Raw genomic sequence first — 8153 nt, forward strand, 5'->3', positions numbered from 1 at the left:
TCATCCCGACAAGGTCGAAGGCCCCGGTTCCATTTAGACCGGATGGGGGGAGAGGCCTTACAATGCCCATATGCGCCCCCACAGCCCTGTTAGGGACAGGAGGAGAACCTCACCCTAACTTGAGCAAGGACGAAGGCCCGGTTCCATTTAGACCGGATGGGGGGAGAGGCCTTACAACGCCCATATGCGCCCCCACAGCCCTGTTAGGGACAGGAGGAGAACCTCGCTCTAACTTGAGCAAGGACGAAGGCTCGGTTCCATTTAGACCGGATGGGGGGAGAGGCCTTACAACGCCCATATGCGCCCCCACAGCCCTGTTAGGGACAGGAGGAGAACCTCGCCCTAACTTGAGCAAGGACGAAGGCCCGGTTTCATTTAGATCGGATGGGGGGAGAGGCCCTACAACGCCCATATGCGCCCCCACAGCCCTGTTAGGGACAGGAGGAGAACCTCGCCCTAACTTGAGCAAGGTCGAAGGCCCGGTTTCATTTAGACCGGATGGGGGGAGAGGCCTTACAGCGCCCTAATGTGCCCCCGCAGCCATGTCAGGAACAGGAGGAGAACCTCGTCCTGACATGAGCAAAGTCAAAGGCCCGATTCTTTTAGACCGGACGGGGGGAGAGGCCTTACAGCGCCCTAACGCGCCCCCACAGCTAGGCCGGGAACGGGAGGAAAACCTCGCCCTGGCTCAAGCGAAGTGGAAGGCCCGAACTCTTACGGGAGCCGGGCTCAGTCCACAACGCTAAGGAAGACTCCACCCGGACTCCTACGGGAGCCGGACTCTGCCCACAACGTCAAGGAAGACTCCACCCGGACTCCTACGGGAGCCGGGCTCCACCCGCGATTCCAATCGCAGGAGGGTTCCGTCCGGACTCCCATGGGAGCCGAACTTCGCCTTGACTTCAGCGGAGAAAAATTCCAAGCAAAAAAGGAAAAGGGAAGCAATGGACCACAACAGCAACGATTGGAAAACAAACAGTGGCCAAGGCACAGGGAACCCTGCCACAGCAACGATTGGGGCTCCCATCAGGAGTCCCAGCTTTCAAGGAAGCTTTCGATGCGAAATAGGACAACTTCTTCAAGGTCACAGAAGCTCGGACCTCCGAGCCCGAGCCCTGAGGGGGACTCCAAGCCCGAATGGCCCCAGGTGAGCCTGCAACCACTGACGAAAAAGATGGGTTGATGCAATGGCAACCGGGTGCCTTCGAACGGCGTAAAGCTCGAAAAGGAGCTCGGCGAACAACAATCCAACACGAATAAAAGGGCCACCGATGGCCTTAGGACGACGCAAAAAAAAAAAAAAAAAAGAAAGAGAGAAGAATAAAGAAGTTCGACAGACAACTACTCGACGCAAGATGTGGATGAGGTAACAAAATCTCCTTTTCGTTTTCCAACTAACAAGATGTACGTTACAAGACCCGGAGGGCCAGAAAAAATATTTGTACATCGTTGCAAGGCTTGAGAACACGGTTTGGAAAGGATTCGCCGGAGGCCGCTTCAAGCTGTGAACTTCTCTTCCCATTTCCGTCCCTCCCAGCCGCGTTGTCCAATGCGTGTGGCGGGCCTATCGGCTTTCGCCCGCCTTGTTTCGCTCCACCTCCGAAGTCCCGACCTCAGGAGAAAAAGGATGGGATAGATTTTCGGGGACGGCACGGGCAACGGCAGCGACGACGAAGACCTGTTTCAAGAAGAATTGGAGTCATTACCGAATGCTTCGTGACGGCCACCGTCCAAAATGCTCCGGCAAGGTCGGCATGCGCTACTTCCACCGTCCCCGCAATAAATTTTACTGCCCCACCGTCGACGTCGACCGCTTCTGGTCCCTCGACCCCGTCGACATCAAGGATCCCGCCACAACTTATGACGACAGCTCTGCCCTCTTGACCGGTATCACCCCGCCTTGCTATTTCAAAATTCTCGGGCAGAATACCTTTACCGGCGGCCCCCGTTATTAAACCCCTGTTGTTGAAGGAATTCTTCCTTGAGCCCCCTTTGAAACGACGGGGATCCTCAGCGGCCATTTGATGGCCGGAGAACTCACCGACCGCTGTTCTCCTCCTTGCCTTCCTCCAAGCCCTCGGCATCCCCTTGAGGATGGCCTCCGGGGTGGAGGATATGGCGGGGAAACCCCTTAGAGAAGAATCGAGGGGCCGAAAATGGCAAGGACTGGTGCGGAGGAAGTGGCTGAGTAGTTAGGCTCTCAGGCGAAAGAAAAGTGCCGTCCTCTTGGCAGGATGAAGCCCCGAAGGAAGAGTAGGGGGTTTAAATAGGCAACGGATCTTAGCACAGTTATGGCGGCGGGTGTCCCTAGGCCAACCGGTGCATGCCACGTGTCCCGCGTGTCCCACTCGCCGCTATCGAGGATTGACTGTTCGCAAATTTCCGTAGCGCGACGCTTGGGATCATGTTTTGGCAAGAGTTCCGAAAAGACTCTTCAAGTCGCCTTAACCGGGAAAAGGGCTCTGACGTGCGCACATTAAATGCCAACATATCCCAGGGTGGTTGCGTGCAGGATTCGAGGGGATAACTTCGGCCATGCCCATCTCTTTGTACTTTCTTCATTCGAAATTCAAACTCGGAAGTAGGGAGACTGGTGTTGGGTATAAAATACCCACGGCCGAAGTTCTCAGCAGGATCAGCCCTTGCAGGAGCCGAGCTCCGCCGCCGGCTTTGACTGCCGGTAAGATTCCGCCCAGACTCCTGCGGGAGCCGGGCTCTGTCACCAACATCAACTGCAGAAGGATTCCGCCCACATCAACTGCAGAAGGATTCCGCCCGGACTTCTACGGAAGCCGGGCTCTGTCCACGGCTCCAACCTCAAGAGAGATTCCGCCCGGACTCCTACGGGAGCCGGGCTCCGTCACCAACTTCAACTGCAGAAGGATTCCGCCCGGACTTCTACGGAAGCCGGGCTGTCCACGGCTCCAACCTCAGGAGGGACTCCATCCGGACTCCTACGGGAGCCGGGCTCCGCCGCCGACTTCAACTGCCGATAGGATTCCAGACTTCTACGGGAGCCGGACTTCGTTTTTGACTTTAATTGCAGGAAGGCTCCGTTCGGGCTCCCACGGGAGCCGAGTTCCGTCCTCGACACCAACGACTGCAGACAGATTTCGTCCGGACTCCTGCGGGAGCCGGACTCTGCCCACGACCCCAACTGCGAGTAGACTTCGTCCGGGCTTCTACGGGTGTCGAACCTCGCTACCGATCCCAACAAAGTTCCTACCGACAATTCTGGACCCACTGGCAGGCCACAATAACTGCCATGACTCTGCTCCACTCCCTACGGCGGACCCTACGCGACCTCATCACTCTCTGGCAGGCCACAATAACTGCCATGACTCTGCTCCACTCCCTGCGGCGGACCCTACGCGACCTCATCACTCCCTGACAGGCTATATTAACGGCCATGATTCTGCTCCACTCCCTGCGGCGGATCCTGTGCAATTCCACCACCCCCAGATGAGTCACGACAGTGGATGCCGCTCCACTCCTCGCAACTGATTCCACATGACGAGCTACGGCGATAGCCACGATTCTGCTCCACTACCCTTCGCAATAAATTCCTCCTGACTATGGGCGGCCCACTACCAGACGGTTACGAACGTCGCTATCAGTCTGTGACACCCTCCGCCTATAAAAAGGGAGACCCCAGATACGTTATTCTCTAAGCTCTCATCTTTTTTATCTAAAAACTCTGCTAAATTCTCCGTTCGAGCACTCCATTCTTGTTGAGGCAGAGAACTGACTTGAGCGTCGGAGGGTCTTGCCGGAGCAACCCCACCTCCGGTTTAGACTTTCTTTGCAGGTCCCGGTGGCGACCGCGACTTCCTCGACTCCAGCTTCTCCGGCGCAAGCAGATTTTTGCACCAACAGAGAGTATAGTTGATTTAAGGCTAATGGTTAAATGCAAGAATGCAAGAGAATAAAGAAGTTCTAAAGAAGAGCAATTAGACACAACACAAACAAAAGGATTTATAGTGGTTCGGTGCCAACCTTGCATCTACATCCACTCCCCAAGCTCCTATTTGGAAATTTCAATCCACTAACTTGTATTCAACCTGAATACACTCGTCGGAAACTCCGACTCTAGCTATCCCAAGCTAGTCCACTTGTTTTCCGGATATAAGCCAACCCAATACACTCCGATTCAAGGTTCGGATCAATCTTCTCTTGTTTTGGAACTCTTCCAAAATAAAAATAATAACTCAAACAGAGTATAACAATCAATAGCACAGAAAATACAAAAGAAGCTCCTTTAATGAGCGAATGAGGCTTTAAATATACTTTACTCAAAGAGAAGAAAGCTCTTTTCGATTTCCTCAAGGTGGTTGGAGACTTGAATGTGTACTTGAGGAGTTGGTGAGCTTGAATTAAAAGCTTCTTGAATGCTTTAAGTGAGCTCTTGTTTAGGGCTGAAAAGTAAGCTTGAAATCCTCTTTTCAAAAATCTCTCTCCTTCTTGATTCCCATCTTTTTGTCCCTTTTATAGCTTTAAGAAATGGTAGAGAACAATCTGGGCTGAAATAGAGCCGTTAGACCACATTAAATGAGCATTAAAAGCACTTAAAATGGGTTAAAAACTAGCCGTTGTGGAACTTTTCTATCACAGGGGTTGACTCATGGGTCAACCTCTGTGAAAAAACAACAGAAAACCAAGGTTCTGTAAATTTGGCCTAAAAACAGCAGAGGTCGACTCATGGGTCGACTCATGCCTGGAGGTCGACCCATGGGGTCGACTCACAGACAGTGCCAAGACTGTGCCAGCCAAAAATTCTACGTGCCAATCAGCTCATTGTGCCATGAGTCGACTCATGGGGTCGACTCAAATTTTCAAACATGGATATCTTTCAAAATACATGTCCAAAAATAATAAAATTTTCACCAATGGATCACAAATCTTTTGTTCTATCACTTGATGCTTTCAAATCAGGGTTTGATAAAATTACGATTTTGTCTCTGAAAAGCAATAAGTCTTTTTCAAGCGAAAATCATTAGTACCCCTTCAAATGCTTTGTAATCATCAAAATCAATCCAAGGAGCAACAATAATACATATGTAACCATCCGATCTCAAAAATTTCGAACGAAAATCTCATCATATTGCATCTAAATCGGCCATATAACATGTCCAAAATGGCTATCTGGCCCTCACCTATAAAAAAAACTTCAGGAGACCTTCAAGGTATTTGCAAATAATCTTTCTGCACTTCTTCTCACCTATTTTTCTTGATTTCTAATTTGAGCATCGGAGGATCCCATCGAAGCCAACTCCAGTCAGGACTTATCTTGTAGATCTTTTTTCTGGAAGGATGTGCCACAACTCCAGTCTTTCCGATTAGGTTTCAGATTTCAACGGCAATATGTACCAAAAGGAAAAAAAAAAAGACTTCTTAATAGTTTGAAGTGTTGGTGGTTTTAGGCTAACAAGTACTAAAAATAGAATGGAAAAGAAGTAAATGAAAGAAGAAAATAATAAAAAAGAATATGAATTATTTTGGTCAGATAAGGCATGGTGATTAAAGGTTTATCTTTAAAATAATAATTTTTTTGCTAAACAATATAAATGGAGTAATGAAAATCCATCTCCAGAGCCGAACACTTCCATAGGCACTACACTTTCTAAAGATCTTGTAACTAAAATACTTAACTAAAAGAAAAAATATAACTTGAAATGGAAAGAGTATTGAATATCATGTCTTAAAATAATAAAAATATAATATATCTTAAAATAAATAGTGTATGAATATAATATTATGCATTTAATAAGATAAGAGATAAGTACATTAAAACTCTCAATCAAGATTTTAAATTTCATGGGATGGAGTTATCCCAATTACTTTATAGAATGGGATATCTTACTGTTCTACTCCATCATGTTCTAATCATACATCTTGGTATATATCTTCTATTTCTCCTCTTGTTTTTTTTTTTTTTTTTTTTTTTTTCTTTCTATTGTTATTTTCTTTCTTTTTCTTCAACCTTCTTTTCTTTTTATAATGCCTTGGTCGGGAGAGGAATAGAAGAAAAGAAAAAAATGGAAGAGAAAGTTAATATTTTCACTTGATTGGAAGTTTTTTTATAAAAAAAAAAAAATGAGTGAAATGGAGGGAATATAAATCTTCTCAAATCTATAATTTTTTTCTCCTCCAAATCGAGCAAATTTGGAGAAAAAAATTGGAAGTTAATAAATCTTTTATAATTTCCATCTTATCTCTTTAATAATGAAGAATAAAATTAATATTATATTTTAATCCTAAAATTTATTTTAAGCCTCCCATCCTACCTTATTGAGACTCTTGTGTTTATTGGGTGCCTTTCAAAAATATAATAGTAAAAAAAAATTATAATATATAATATATATATATATATATTTTTTATTTTCAATCAAGAAGGGTAGAAATTATTTTCTTTTCTTTCTTTGAACTCCCAACTAAAAAGAAAAAAATATATTTTCTTTTTTTTTTTTTTTTTCTCTCTTTACTAATATATATTTTTTTCTCCCCAGACTCCCAACCAAAAAGTAAAAGTGGGTGATGTACCTAGCTTGTTTAGAAGGAGCTAAGGCTATCCTTTGAGTTAGCCAAGTGGAGGCCGAAAAGGACTCATGAAAGATATTGACCCACTTCAAATCATCATAGAGGGCAGGTTGAGAATATGATTGTTGCTGCAGAAAGTGGAGTTAGGGACTCAAGGATCGGTTGCAAATCCAGAATGTCAGCAAGAAAGTTGAAAAAAAATTGTCTTAGATTCAAAATTTTGAATTAATGACTACCATAAAGGGTGTATTAATTAGTAGCTACAACTGACTGAGACATGCAGCGGATTAGTATCCCAATATTCTCAGGTGATTATTGATCAGAGTGTGGAGAGTATATAGGAGAGGATTATAATGAAATAGAGACCCTTTCCAGACAATGAATACATCATTTATCTTTTATATTTGTTTCTTTGTTATCTTTATTTTATCAGTAGTTTTAATAGTAGTTTAGATAGCATTTTGACAATAAAAAATTATTGAAGTTTCGAGTCACTCAACCCCTGCATCTTCTCCTCTTGATTTCCGTGGCAAACAGATGGCACACCCATGCAATTGCCTTCTCAGGCCACTAACTTATGATTCCATGTCAACAGAAAAAAGAGATAACAAGAAACTTAATCTGATTATGTCTTAGCTAACAAAAACCTCTATAAAAAATAAAAGAAATTCAAAAACTATGATCAATATCCATCCTTAAACCTTTTCACTATGGGCACACATCCATACCAGTACTCTAAAAAAACAATCTTAATTCCCAACTAAGAAGTAAGAACTAAACCTAACTCAATATGACCTCCCTTGGTACGATTGCAAATGGGCCTCTTCTTGGTGTTTCACCCCCACAAGATGAGAAGGCCTCAAAGTCTAATGCAATGATGTACACTCAGGGTACAACTCTAAAACTAAATGAGTAAATGTCTTAAATTTGGAGAAGAGTCAGGAAAACAAAGAAAAATCCATTGTTTCTCCGATTCCAACCTTTGGCTATTCCTACATGAAGATTATTTACGTGATTTAAGTGAGGACTAGGGTTGTTAAATGAATTCAGCAGCTTGAGCACCAAAGGATCGAATATATATATAAATTATATACATATTTCATATATAATGGATCATTGAATTAAGGTTTTTTTTATCTTTTTGGATCAATTAAATGTCAATTTAAATGAACCAAATCCTAAACGATGCTTGATATCAAGAATTAAGCTCTCATTCAAGTTTGATCGAGATTTTATTTGATATTGGGTTTATTTTAGCTTGATTTAGGATTACAAGTTGATCAAATATGCCTTGTTTGGCTCAACTAAAAATTGAGCTCAAACCAAGATTGAAAATAATTGTAAACATATCAAGCTTGATTTGGAGTTCTAGCTACAAAATAAATTGAAACCATGGTTGATCAAACCCAAGCTTGGCTTAATTACATCCCTAGTTAGGCCAACTAAGTGCAGTCTAATCAACAAACTACTTAGCTTGACTTGATTGGACCCATTCATTAATTTAACTAAACTTGAATCCAATCTCAACTCAAAATTTTAAATCTAAAAAAATAAAAATTTAATCTGGTCATATTAGTCTAGTTGTGTTGGCTAACTTTTACTGGTTAAATCAGAAT

Source organism: Elaeis guineensis, chromosome 4 (genome assembly GCF_000442705.2).
Source record: "Elaeis guineensis isolate ETL-2024a chromosome 4, EG11, whole genome shotgun sequence".
Lineage (NCBI taxonomy): Eukaryota > Viridiplantae > Streptophyta > Magnoliopsida > Arecales > Arecaceae > Elaeis > Elaeis guineensis.